We start from the raw sequence: 13,305 nt of genomic DNA, 5'->3' as shown, positions 1-13,305 counted from the left end.
GACGGATTGGGAGGATTCAATGAGAATTAACTAACCGACAACCCTGGGACCTCTCTGGTTAAGACTGTGCTTCCAATGCAGGGGTGTGGGTTTGATCCCTAGCCAGGGGACTAAGATCCCACACGCCTTGCAGCACAGACAGGAGATCAAAAATAAAATCAATGGACAGCACTTAGCCTGGTGTCTGGCACAGAGCACACTCAGCACATTGTAGCTGAATTTATATGATCCCCAGGGCCGGGAGTCTGACAGCGCTGTTGGTGATCCTCAGGACCGCTGGTGGGTGTCCAAATTTTCCTCTAAGATAGCTTGGCAGTATTTATCAAAGCTTATAAAAACACACACCCTCCTTAAAGCAATTTCACTTCTAAAAATTAATCCCCCAGGTGAATACACTCAGATTCACAGGAGGCCTGGCTACTCCTGGGAGCCTTATGAATGCAATGGTCGAGGAAGGTGAAGGAAAGGGGAGGTTGGAGAATGTTTTCAGAAACTGCCAGGAAGAAAAAAAAAGTGTATGTCATTATCAGGTAATCCAAAGTATAAGAGTAAATTTTCCCTGGGGAAAAATTCTTTTAATTTCTGAATTGGATTTTTGCAAGAGAAATAATAATTGATTATCAAAAATATAAAGTAATTTGGAAAGAAATGCTCTCTCTGGATAGTGCGATTTTAAGTAATGTAAAATTTTTCTCCTTTATGCCTTTCTAGTTTTCCGTTTTTTCTTCTGCTTCTGAACTCAACATGTTCAATACTTTAAAAAACAAGAACGATAACTATAGATTATAGACCCAGTTTTGTAATAAAAAATGCATTGATACGTACAGAAAGATATATACCACAATGGTTAAAAGTTGGTGTCTATGGATTTACAGGGAAACTTTATTTTCTTTGCAATTTTCTGTTTCTCCGATTTTCTGGAATGCTCCTACATTGGTTCTATTGATAAAATCAGAAAATTCGGGCCGTCAGTGGCCTCAGCTCAGACTCGGAAGAGGGTGCCTCTCAGCTCCCAAGCCCTGGGATTACCGAGCCAGTCATCGACCCTCCCCTGGATTCCAGCTCCCGGCTAGAAATAAAGGAAACAGAATCTGCCTTCTGAGACTAACCTGGACCTGTGGTTTCAGCGCTCCAGACCAGAGAGAGCCGCAGCGCCTAGAGACGCCGCCAGGGGGCAGCATAGCCTGCAAGATCGCGCGGTTGGAACCCGCCGATCCCCAGAACGGCCGGCAGAGGACGCAAGGCCACAAACTGCGGCCTGGGAACGTGCATCTCTGGATTTCGGAGGCTAGGTCGGGAGGATGATGCAGGAAGCTTCGAGAAGGACGTGCTGCCTCGGAAGCTGGGAAAATGAGGAGACAAGCAGGAATGGAGTCATCCCCTGGGGTTTATTGTGCCCAGCGCCTGATTCCCAACGGGAGGAGTCAGAGCTGAGCCCAGAACCACTGGGGGCTGGAGTCTGTCCCTGCCCTCGGGCCATCGCACCTGGCCCTGGACGAGGAGCCCTGAAGCCAGCTTGGAGAGGGGAGCTGGGACGCGGGAGGGCTTTAAGGAATGGTATCTCAGCTGATACTGGGAAGAGGAGTACAGATTTTTCACTGGGCGGAGAAAAGGGGCGGGGAGAAGACGCCGGCTTCTCCTACAGGAAAGGCTTCACCTTACCATGAAAAGACCTGGAAGCCCGGGAAAGTGTGGCTGAGTGGTGTGTGCAAGGGAGGGGAATTTGGGGAAAATGCCGCCAGTATCTCAGGATTATGAGGGCCCTTCAGTACCCAGTGACGGAGTGCCGGCTTCATCCTGAGAGCAGTCAGTCCCTCTGCAAGTGTTTGTCCAGGGGAGGAGCAGCAGCCACACCCTCACTCGGCCACTTACTGCTTGTCTGTGTGGCATCAGCCAGATCCCCTCTCTGAGCCTCAGTGCTCTCATCTGTAAAATGGAGACAATAAAACCTACATCACGGTCTTGCTGTGAAGCTTAAAATGGATAAATGGAGAGCCTGAAGTCATGACTTTCCTTCCCCTGCCCTTTCATCTCTCTGCAGTAAAGCAAATAGAAAAGGCAGACCAGCAAGCCCTAATTTACAGTGTCACAGTGACAGCTCGGCGAGCATGACTAGGCCAGGGGAGTCGTCCCAGCTAGTTTCTAGGGACCAGGAAATCATTTCATCCTGTGTGATTGCAATCAAGAACAAGTTCTTTCGTCTTATTCCCGTTTATAATGAAAATGTATTTTAATCATGTGCAGTCTCCAAGAAAGATGGTAGCAGGAGAGAACAGTGCTTTTGATAAGAAAAAGCTAAAAATAGAGATGAAGATGTCGATTCTATTGAAATTCCAAAGGATGCCAAACTCTGAATAATGATTTCGGTCCAGAAGGTAGGAGGGGGCACTGCTGGGAACCCTTTCCCCGCCGTGGAACCACTTCAGGTGCAGCAAGAGAAGGGCTGTGCAGCTTTCTGGCTGGGCGGCGTGGGTGCAGATGGCTGAAATGAGAAAGAAAGAAAAAGTTTTCTTCCAACAGCCTTCTCACCAGCAGGGTGACTCACATCTGTAAATCCAGTGATGATGACCTGAGGAGGAGGAAGAGGGTGCTGTTACTGAAAAAGAAGCTGAAACGGAATTTTGCTTCAGCTTCCCGGAGCTCCTCTGTAAGACAAAATCTGGACAACGGGGAAAACAAAACAAAGAAACCCCAGGCTAAGTAGAGCCTGACAATAAAAATGGAGGGAGGAAGAGGGTAAGTCTGGACAGAAAGCTGCCTGGACCAGCTGTGGGCAGTAGCTTTCAAGTCTGAGAGTTGAAAGCTGGGCGGGGTGGGGGTTGGGGGCGGGTTTGCGGGGAGAGGGTGCCAAGGGACAGCACATGCGGAGCTCCCATCCTTGAAACTACACATTGAGAGCACACCCCAGTCTGGGGGGAGGACAGGGTCTCTCCCCTTTCCTTCACTGCAGCATCATCTGAAGAGCCTCTCACAAGTCCCACTGCTTAGGCCCATCCAAGCCGATCACATCCCAACATTCAGAGGTGGCCTGGGAATCGGCATTTTAGGCTTCCCAGGCCTTGGGTTCTGAGTGCGGCCGGGACTGAGAACGGTTGTTCTCAGGATTGAGGAGTACACGGAAGTGTTTCCATGGCTTTGGAGGTACGGGAGTTGGGGGGATGGGGGGCGAGGGGACGGGGACGAGGTTGATGCCCAGCAGTGACTTGGGGTTCAGCAGGGAGCTAGGCGTGAGGGCGTGCCATCATTTAAATGCACTCGACCCCCCAGGAGCCGCTGTGACAGACAGGGGGGCTCACAGTCGCTGAGCAGTCGTTTTCCCCTATCACCACCTCGTTCACTCTCACAGCACCCTGTCAGTGAACTGTGACTCTAGTGGCCACCACGTCACCGGTGAAACGGCAGCCTTTCAGGCCCTTGCCAGGGACCAGGGACCGGCAGGGCGAAGGGAGGCAGGGCGCTCCCGGCCCCAGACCCGCCGCTCAGCCCGCCGGCCTTCGCGGCGAGGGGACGAGCCCGCCTTCTGACCCCGGGGTACGAGGGGACACGGACCGTCGCTGGACGCCCACAGCAGACGTCCGCAGGAGCGCAGCAGCGCGGGAGTTCTGGAGAACGTGGGTCTGCAGAGCTTGCAGCGTGAGTGGAGTGATGAGGCTCCTGGAGCCCCGCAGGGAGCTCTATTCCGGGCACGCAGCTGCCTCCTCCAGCCTTTCCCACCCGCATCCCCGCTCCGGCAGGTTCCCCCGGCACGCCTCCTCCTTCAGCCGTCTTTTCTGCCTCAACCTCTCTGACCTCAGAAGCTCTTTCTTTTCACTACCAAAATAGTACATGTTCATAAGGACAAACTAAGATGTCACAGAAGTGTGTACAGTGATCGCTTCCTTCTTTCTAATCCCAGCCCCAGCCCTGCCTTCTTCGGGGGTTGGGGTAACTGCCTTGTATTGATCTGTACTCATCCGGGGCTTCCCTGACGTTAGTTGGTGAAGAATCAGCCTGCAATGCAGGAGACTGCAGTTAGGTTCCTGGGTGGGGAAGATCCGCTGAAGAAGGGATAGGCTCCCACTCCAGTATTCTTGGGCTTCCCTTGTATGGCTCAGCTGGTGAAGAATCTGCTGGAATATTGCAGCAGATCCCCTGGAGAAGGGAAAGGCTACCCATTCCAGTATTCTGGCCTAGAGAATTCCATGGACTGTATTCCATGGGACTAGAATTCCATGGGGTCGCAAAGAGCTGGACACCACTGATTGACCTTCACTTTCATCTGACTTTACATAGTATGCCATTGACTGTAATTGTGTTCAGGCTCCCCAGTTGGCACTAGTGTGGAATCTGCCTGCCAATGCAGGAGACTTAAGAGATGCACATTCTATCCCTGGGTTGGAAAGATCCCCTGGAGGTGGGCATAGCAACCCACTCCAGTGTTCTTGCCTGGAGAACCCTATGGACAGAGGAGTTTGATGGGCTGTGGGCCATAAGGTTGCAAAGACTGAAACACAAATGAAGCGACTTAGCACATAAGTATATTTTGTTTGACTTTGTACAAATGAAATACACATATTCCCCTACAACTTCGTTTTTCCCCTTAAAATTTTCTTATTTTTTAGGTAATATTTATAGCTCTTCCTCATTCTTGCTAAGAGCCTCATAGAAGTCTGAAGCAGTAATTCCTATAATTTATTAATCATTCCTCTGTTGATAGACATTTCTGTTATTTCCACATTTTTGCTACTACTGAAAAAATAAAAACTTCTGTCCTGAATACGCTTGTGCAAAGATTTATATTGTTATGCCATTGTTTCTCTGATAGAGGTTCCTATAAGTGAGATGAGTTAGGTCCTAGGAGCATTTAAATTTTTGGTGGTGATGATCAAAGCCAGCTGTATTTAGCATTTATTTTGATGTGCATGATAAGCACAGTTTATTCATTATCCCATTTTAGCCTCTTATCAACTCTATAAGATAAATTCTATTATTAGCCTCATTTTTCACACAATAAATTGAGACCTAGAACGGCTGACCCCCTTGCCCCAAATCCCACAAAAATCATATGGATTGTCCTCCAAAAGGGTATTTCACTCTAGCAGTAAAGGCCCACACCTTCCCCAACACAGAATATAATTGTCTATTTAAGAACTAAAAATCTAAAGGTAACTTTTAAAAAACTTTATTTTGTTCCTATCCCTGCCTCCTCCCCCTTTGACCTTTCATGGGCCTGATGCCTGTTGGTCCCTTTGCTCTGCTACTGTCTACACAGCCCTTAGGCGCCGATGCTCTGGGTACACTACTGTTCAGTCCCCACATCAAACCTATGCGATACGAACCGATCATCCTCCTTTCATAGATGAGGAAACTGAGGAGCAGAAAGGTCATGTGACTCCCCTGGGGGTCAAGGTCAATGGGAGCAGGAGCGAGGCTTGGACTCGGAGACAGTGTCTGCACCCCTCCCACAGACACGGTGCAGAGCAGCTTGCCATCGTTTGCACTGCTCCGTCCTGTCTCCTGAACACTTCCAGGCTCTCATTACCTCCCGAGTTTTAAAAACACACTTTCCATCTTGGAATCTGTCCAGTTGGGAAATGATGCTTCCTGGTAGTCTGGTCCTAAATTCCTTAGCAAAAGCTGCAGTGAAAGGCTTGTCCTTGGTGAAGTCCCACCAGAAGTTCCATCTTGGAGATGTGAACCAGATGGTGGAAAGGAGAGAGCCCCATGTGCACAGAGCTGGGGGACTGCCTAGGTCTCCCCAAGATCTGCAGCCACAAAGACCAGAGACCTCAGTTCTGGAGATGCTACAGTTTAGAGAAAGAGCCAGGTTGGCTGACCCCTTGCATCAGAAATGCACCTCCAACCTACACTATTGGTGGCAATGTAAATTGGTACAGCCAGTGTGAAAAACAGCATGGAGGTTTCTCAAAAAACTAAAAATAGAGTTATCATATGATCCAGCACTTTCACCCTAGGCATATATCAGGGAAAAAAAAAAAGAACTCTAATTTGAATAGATACATGCTTCCCAATGTTCATAGCAGCATTATTTATAGTTGCCAAGATATGGAAGCAACCGTCCATCAACAGATGAATGGATAAAGATGTGGTGTACATACTGCTGCTGCTACGTCGCTTCAGTCGTGTCCGACTCTGTGCAACCCCACAGACGGCAGCCCACCAGGCTCCTCCGTCCCTGGGATTCTCCAGGCAAGAACACTGGAGTGGGTTGCCATTTCCTTCTCCAATGCATGAAAGTGAGAAGTCAAAGTGAAGTCACGCAGTCGTGTCCAACTCTTCACGACCCCATGGACTGCAGCCTACCAGGCTCCTCCGTCCATAGGATTTTCCAGGCAAGAGTACTGGAGTGGGGTGCCATTGCCTTCTCCTCAGCCATAAAACAGAATGAAATTTTGCCATTTGCAACAACGTGGATGGATTTGGAGGGTATTATGCTAAGTGAATAAGACAGAGAAAGGCAAATACTGTAAGATCTCACTTATATATGGAATCTAAAAAATACAACTAGTGAATATAAAAAAAATGAAGAAGACTAGAATGAAAGAGAGAGAGAAAGAGAAGAAAGGAAAGAAAGAATGACATGGGTGGTTCAAAGCATGGTGGCTGCCCCACCGTAGACAGGACACTTTACCTGCTCCTCTTGTTCTAGGAGGCCCACCAGCAGTCAAGCAGACAGAGGATGGCTGAGAGAACTCACTCCTTTATGACTCTAAAAGTAGTAAAGTGAAAGTGTTAGTTTTCAGTCGTGTCCGACTCCGTAGCCCACCAGGCTCCTCTGTCCATGGGATTCTCCAGGCAAGAACACTGGAGTGGGTAGCCATACCCTTCTCCAGGGGATGTTCCCCACCCAGGGACTAAACCTGGGTCTCCTGCACTGCAGGCAGATTCTTTACCACCTGAGCCACCAGAGAAGCCCCTCTTTATGCCTCTAGTAATAATGAAAACACTGATGGCCTTTCCACGGGGCGTGACTAAGCTCTTCTCTGGCTCAGACCCCCACTTTCATCAATCTCTCATGACCCATAGATCTCTAGAGCCTAGCTGTTCTCCCCCCACCTTCAGCCCCACCCCTGCAGAGGGGGTCTTTGAAATCCCTGCTGGATGAGGCTCTTCACATCAAATCAGTGAAACAGACCCAGAACAGAATCAGTCAGGGCAGACGCCCTGGGGCATCCAGAGTCCCAGGGACTCTGCCCTGGACGATGTCTCAGTTGCTGTGTGCCTCTTTGAGCTCTGGCTTTCTTGTTTGTACAATGAGGCAGTAATAGGAGCTGCCTGATGGGGTTTGTACAAGGAGCTCGTGCAGCGATGCTCTGGGAGGAGGCAGCAACACAGCCTCGGGCAGACACACCAGCACCTAAGTGGTAGGTCCTGTCTCAGTCTGCTGGGGCTGCTCTAACAGAAATATTGCAGGCCAACCGGGTGCCTTATAAACGATGGAAATTCAGTTCTCAGACTTCTGGAGGCTGGAGAGTGGAAATCATGGCCCTGGCGATTCCGTATCTAGTGGGGACCCGCTTCCTCACTGAGGGCCATCTCCTCACTATAACCTCACAACCTCCCAGGTTGAAAGGGAGGGCTGGCTCTCTCTTTGGTAAGGGACCTTATCCCAACGCTGAGGGTTCTGCTCACATGGCCTAATCACCCCGCACAAGCCCCACCTCCCTAACAGCATCATGTTGGGGATTGGTTTCAAATGTGAGTTTCAGGGGTTGGGGACACAAATGTTCCACCTGCAGCCATTAGCATTCCATCCGCGGCGCCTGGTCCTCAGAGAGTAGGACTTGAGATCCTATGCTTTTAACGAGGTGATACCAGGGAACAGGATGGGGGACAGCGGGGAGTGGCGGGAGCAAGCCAGCGGGCTGTGGTTTGAGCAGGCTCCTGTGCAGGCACCTGGGGGCTCAGGCCACTGAGGAAGTGTGGAATCACATCCGTGCCATCACCCCGCACAACGGGAGGGAGGTGGGGGTGGACTCTGAGCCCCAAGATGTAAGCGTTGCCTTGAGAGGTGTGGTGGTTGCCAGCCCCACTGAACGTCTGGGCACAGCTGGGTAAAGAGACAAGGGCAGAGAAGAGGGATGCAGAAGCTGGAGAAGGGTGGTGCTCAGCTTCAGGCCCACCCTGGAGGCTCAGGAGCATTGCTTACCTCAGGGCTCCACTTTCCATTATCACCAGAAACAACAAGAATGCGTAAAGAGGTATTTTTCTGTTCACTACCCACTTAAATGTAACAGAGTGCTTTGACCACCTCAGCACGCATGCACATGACCAACTTGATCTAATTTTTATTCTTCTCTGTGATGCTTGATGGCTTCCCAGGTGGCGCTCATGGTAAAGAACCCGCCTACCAATGCAGGAGGTGCAGGCTTAGTCCCTGAGTCAGGAAGATCCACTGGAGGAGGGCATAGCAACTGACTTCAGTGTTCTCGCCTGAGAAGTCCAGCAACAGAGAAGCCTGGAGGGCTATGGGCCATAGGGTCACAATGAGTCACACACGACTGAAGCGACTTAGCACGTATGCACATGACGCTTGGATTTCAGTAAATACTCAAACAGTCTCCCTGGTTCGGGAAAAGGTAAGAAGGGAAATGGCCACTTATGGAGGGGTTCTGTGTGCCAGCAGCCATGCTAAGCACACCATCCTCATACAGCTCAAGCCCTTGGGAATTCATCACACTGTTTTGTAGGGAACAAAACAGGCCTGGAGAGGTAATGCATCTTGTCCCGGATCACACAGCCGGAAAGAGATCCAAATACATTAAATTTAAAATCCCGGCATCAGTCATCCCAACTACTGCTGGAATGGGATGAAAAGGGCTCTACTCTTTGAAGGAGTCCAGATATCTGGTGAGTGGGGAGGACAGAGCAAAGTACTCAAAGTCAGAAGCCTAAAGGGCTGAGTTAATGACCTTAAATCACTTCCCACAGGTCCTCCTCCTGAAGGGTTTCTCTTCTGCTCTCAGGAAAGCCAGCGGATAAACTGAACGCTGAGATGGAGAATGGTCCTGCATTCCAGTTGACTGGGCATCATTGATAACAGCACTCTCTTCTGTTCTCAGTCATCTTGGTTTGGACACTGAGCTGTCTCCCTCTACAAAACTGTGGCTCAGATGGTAAAGAATCTGCCTGCAATGTGGGAGACCATGTTCCATCCCTGGGTTGGGAAGATCACTTGAAGGGAATGGCTACCTACCCGAGTATCCTTGCCTGAAGAATCCCATGGACAGAGGAGCCTGGTGGGCTACAGTCCATGGGGTCGTAAAGAGTTGGATACAACTGAAGTGACTCAGCACACACACACACACAAATGATATTAAGTTTAAAGAGCTTACCATGGTTTAGTTTACTTAATGCTCCCCACAATCTTGAGAGTTGGACTATAAAGAAAGCTGAGCACTGAAGAATTGATGTTTATGAACTGTGGTGTTGGAGAAGACTCTTGAGAGTCCCTTGGACTGCAACCAATCCATCCTAAAGGAAAAGAGTCCTGAGTATTCATTGGAAGGACTGATGCTGAAACTGAAACTCTAGTACTTTGGCCACCTGATAGGAAGAACTGACTCACTGAGAAAAACCCTGATGCTGGGAAAGATTGAAGGCGGAAGGAGAAGGGGACAACAGAGGATGAGATGGTTGGATGGCATCACTGGCTCAATGGACATGAGTTGGTGATGGACAGGGAGGCCTGGCATGCTTCAGTCCATGGGGTCACAAAGAGTTGGACACGACTGAGTGACTGAACTGAACTGAACTGAACGATCTTGAGAGGGAGCTGTTTCTGGCTCCACTTACTGAATGAATTTAAGGAGAGACCCAGAGAGGCAAGATAATTTGCATGAGGCCACACAACAAGCCCCCAGTATGGCTGAGACTGGATCCCAGATGCCCAACCCCAAAACCCATGTCCTTTTTGCCTTGCCATCCTGCATTGCTCTTAGATTGGAATCCATCCATCCATGCATTCATTCTTTTTCTTATGAGCACATGAAGCCACTCCTCATGTTCGACTCTGCTTCCCAGAAGCTTAGAGTCCAGGGCACAAAACCCAGTCTTGCACCTCACCCCAAAGCCCATGCGATTCTGTGCACGGCACATGGTGTCAACTCTGTGAACCTGCCTGTGGGTTTCAATCCTGGTTTGGGGGCTAACAAGCTGAGTGACTTCACCTGGGAGAGTCTATCTGCAGAATTAGATAATCCAAGCAAGTGCCTACCTCATACAGCTGTTGAGAGGATGAAAGGAGATAATGGTCAGAGAGCGAGCTTGGCACTGTGCCGGGCACACAGAAAGTGCTCAGAAAAAAACGTGGACCATTCTTTTCTCTATCAGGTAGGAAACACCACCCAGATCTGAACCTGGATGATAGAGTCTCTAGGAAGCCAGAAAATTGGGGGGTTTTTTTGGTTTTAGCGCGTGGCTGGGAACAGTGATTCAAAAATTTATTTTCCCCTGGGGAATATGGACCACTTTCCAAAGAAAACAAGAGGGACTGTGGAGAGGAGAGTTATTTGGCTTCTGAGGGAATGGGACTTGAGAAATGTGGGTCCTTTATTTCTGCATCTGTGCTCAATTTATCCTAAGAGAGTCTCCATTTAATCACACAGGGAAGACGGAATCCAAGGGGGAGGGTATTTGCATAATAAAAGAGGTGATTGAATTTAAACGTGTGCAGTCTCTACCTTTCAGAGGCTGCAGTCCTTTTGTTCTCTGTTCTAATCGTTTCTGGCAGTTTTTTCAAAGGCTAAAGCATGTGGCAGGGGGAGATATCAATTCAGAAGGAAAGAAAATATGGTCATAAAAGGGGTTAATTTGAATCGTGGGTAGAAAGCCTTTTTTTCTTTCTCTCTCTTTTTTTCCCTGCGAGGGGCCCTGACCCAGAAGGGGAGAGAGTGACTGCCGGCAGAAGGAAAAGCAACTGATTTCCTGGTTTCTTTTTCCTTTCCTTCTTCCCCACCCTACCCAGCAAGGGTAGGGGTGGAGGAGGGATATTTCTTCAAAGTGGAATTTTAAAACATTTTGAATGCACATCTGTTTTGTTTTAAAAAAAAAAAAAAAAGAAGTAAAACTATTCCATAAACACAAACAAAACACTGAAAAATGTACTTGAGTTTCACTTTTAGGACCAGCTGGAGAGACTGAAAGGCACTACTTAAGGACAGACCATATCCTTAATCTTCTCAAAGTCTTTTGATGTGTTTATATTACTCCCATTTCACAGATGAGGAAATTGAGGTTTAGACAGTTCAAGAAAGTCTAAGTAAAGTGCTTGAGGAAGGGATTGGCTCTCATTCTTTTTTCTGCAATGAAAGCAATATCGGTTCTGTTCGGTCGCTCAGTCATGTCTGACTCTCTGCGACCCCATGGATTGCAGCACGCCAGGCTTCCCTGTCCATCACCAACTCCCGGAACCTACTCAAACTCATGTCCATCGCTTCGGTAATGCCATCCAATCAACTCATCCTCTGTTGGCAATACAGAGAAAGACAGAAACAGATACCTCCCTCCCACTCCACACCCCCAAAATAACGCACGAACAAAGAGAGAGAGGAATAACTTCTTGTCGTGGTCCATGTTCCCATTGGAAAAGAATTTCCAGGCATGAGAATGAATGAGAGGAGAATAAGGTTTCTTAGAGTGGGAGACACTGTTAGTGGGCTGGCTGAAAGGAGACCTGACCCTTTTGCAGGCAGTAACAATGGCACCCCACTCCAGCACTCTCGCCTGGAGAACCCCATGGACGGCGGAGCCTGGTGGGCTGCAGCCCATGGGGTCTTGAAGAGTCGGACACCGCTGAGCGACTTCACTTTCACTTCTCACTTTCATGCATTGGAGAAGGAAATGGCAACCCACTCCAGTGTTCTTGCCTGGAGAATCCCAGGGACAGGGGAGCCTGGTGGGCTGCCGTCTATGGGGTCGCACAGAGTCGGACATGACTGAAGCAACTTAGCAGCAGCAGCAGCCAATTTTCATAGCCTCAAGAGAGAGAAAATTCCTACTGAAGTGGTGGCATTAGGTGATTGGTTAGGATGCTATATTATTGCTGTTGTTCAGTCACTCAGTTGTCTTCTACTCTGTAACCCCAGGGACTACAGCACAGCAGGCTTCCCCCTCCTTCACCATCTTCCTGAGTTTGTTCAAACTCATGTCCCTTGAGTTGATGATGTCATCCAACCATCTCACCCTCTGTCACCCCCTTCTCTCTCCTTCAACCTTTCCCAGCATCAGGGTCTTTTCCAATGAGTCAGCTCTTCAAATCAGGGGGCTCAAAGTATTGGAGTTTCAACTTCAGCATCAGTCCTTCCAATTCAGGGTTGATTTTCTTTAGGATTTCCTTTCCTTGCTGTTAAAGGTATTTTCAAGTGTCTTCTCCAACACCACAATTCAAAAGCATCAGTTCTTTGGTGCTCAGTCTTCTTTATGGTCCAACTCTCATATCCATACATGACTACTGGAAGAACCATAGCCTTGACTATATGGACCTTTTCCAGCAAAGTGATTAAAAAGTGGTGCTTTTTAATACACTGTCTAGGCTGGTCATAGCTTTCCTACCAAAGAGCAAGAGTCTTTTAATTTCATAGCTGCATTCACCATCCACATGATTTTGGAGCCCAAGAAAATAAAATCTGTCACTGTTTCCACTTTTTCCCCTTTTGTCTGCCTTGAAGTGTGGGACTGGATATCATGATCTTAGTTTTTTGAATGTTGAATTTCAATCCAGTTTTTTCACTCTCCTCTTTCACTCTCGCCAAGAGGTTCTTTAGTTCCTCTTCACTTTCTGCCACTGAAGTGGTATATGCATATCTGAAGTTGTTGATAATTCTCCCGGCAATCTCGATTCCAGCTTCTGCTTCTTTCAGCCCAGCGTTTCTCATGATGTACTCTGCATATAAGTTAAATAAGCAGGGTGACAATAGACAGCCTTGTCATACTCCTTTCCTAATTTTGAACTAGTCTGTTGTTTCATGTCCTGTTCTAACTGTTGCGTCTTGACCTGGATACAGGTTTCTCAGGAAATAGGTAAGGTGGTCTCATCCTCCCATCTCTTTAAGAATTTTCCAGTTTGTTGTGATCCACACAGTCAAAGGCTTTAGCGTAGTCAATGAAGCAGATGTTTTTCTGAAATTACCTTGCTTTCTCTATGATCCAATGAATGTTGGCAATTTGATCTCTGATTCCTCTGCTTTTTCTCAATCCAGTTTGTACATCTGGAAGTTCTTGGTTCACATACTATTGAGGCCTAGCATGAAGATTTTTGAGCATTACCTTACTAGCATGTGAAATGAGTGCAACTGTGCAGTAGTT

At 48.3% G+C, this 13,305-nt stretch overlaps 1 long non-coding RNA gene across 1 annotated transcript; it reads right to left on the bottom strand.

The window, feature by feature from the left end:
• Positions 1–670: 670 nt before the first annotated feature.
• Positions 671–13,057, bottom strand: LOC132346324 (uncharacterized). The gene is made up of 4 exons (XR_009496116.1): positions 9,336–13,057; positions 6,632–6,709; positions 1,773–2,482; positions 671–1,342 (listed from the first exon to the last, which is right to left on the bottom strand). It is a non-coding gene; the product is annotated as an uncharacterized lncRNA (long non-coding RNA).
• Between the last annotated feature and the right edge of the window lie 248 nt (positions 13,058–13,305).

This window comes from Bos taurus, chromosome 10, assembly GCF_002263795.3.
Source record: "Bos taurus isolate L1 Dominette 01449 registration number 42190680 breed Hereford chromosome 10, ARS-UCD2.0, whole genome shotgun sequence".
Taxonomy (NCBI): domain Eukaryota; kingdom Metazoa; phylum Chordata; class Mammalia; order Artiodactyla; family Bovidae; genus Bos; species Bos taurus.
This window is presented reverse-complemented; position numbering and strand designations above follow the sequence as displayed.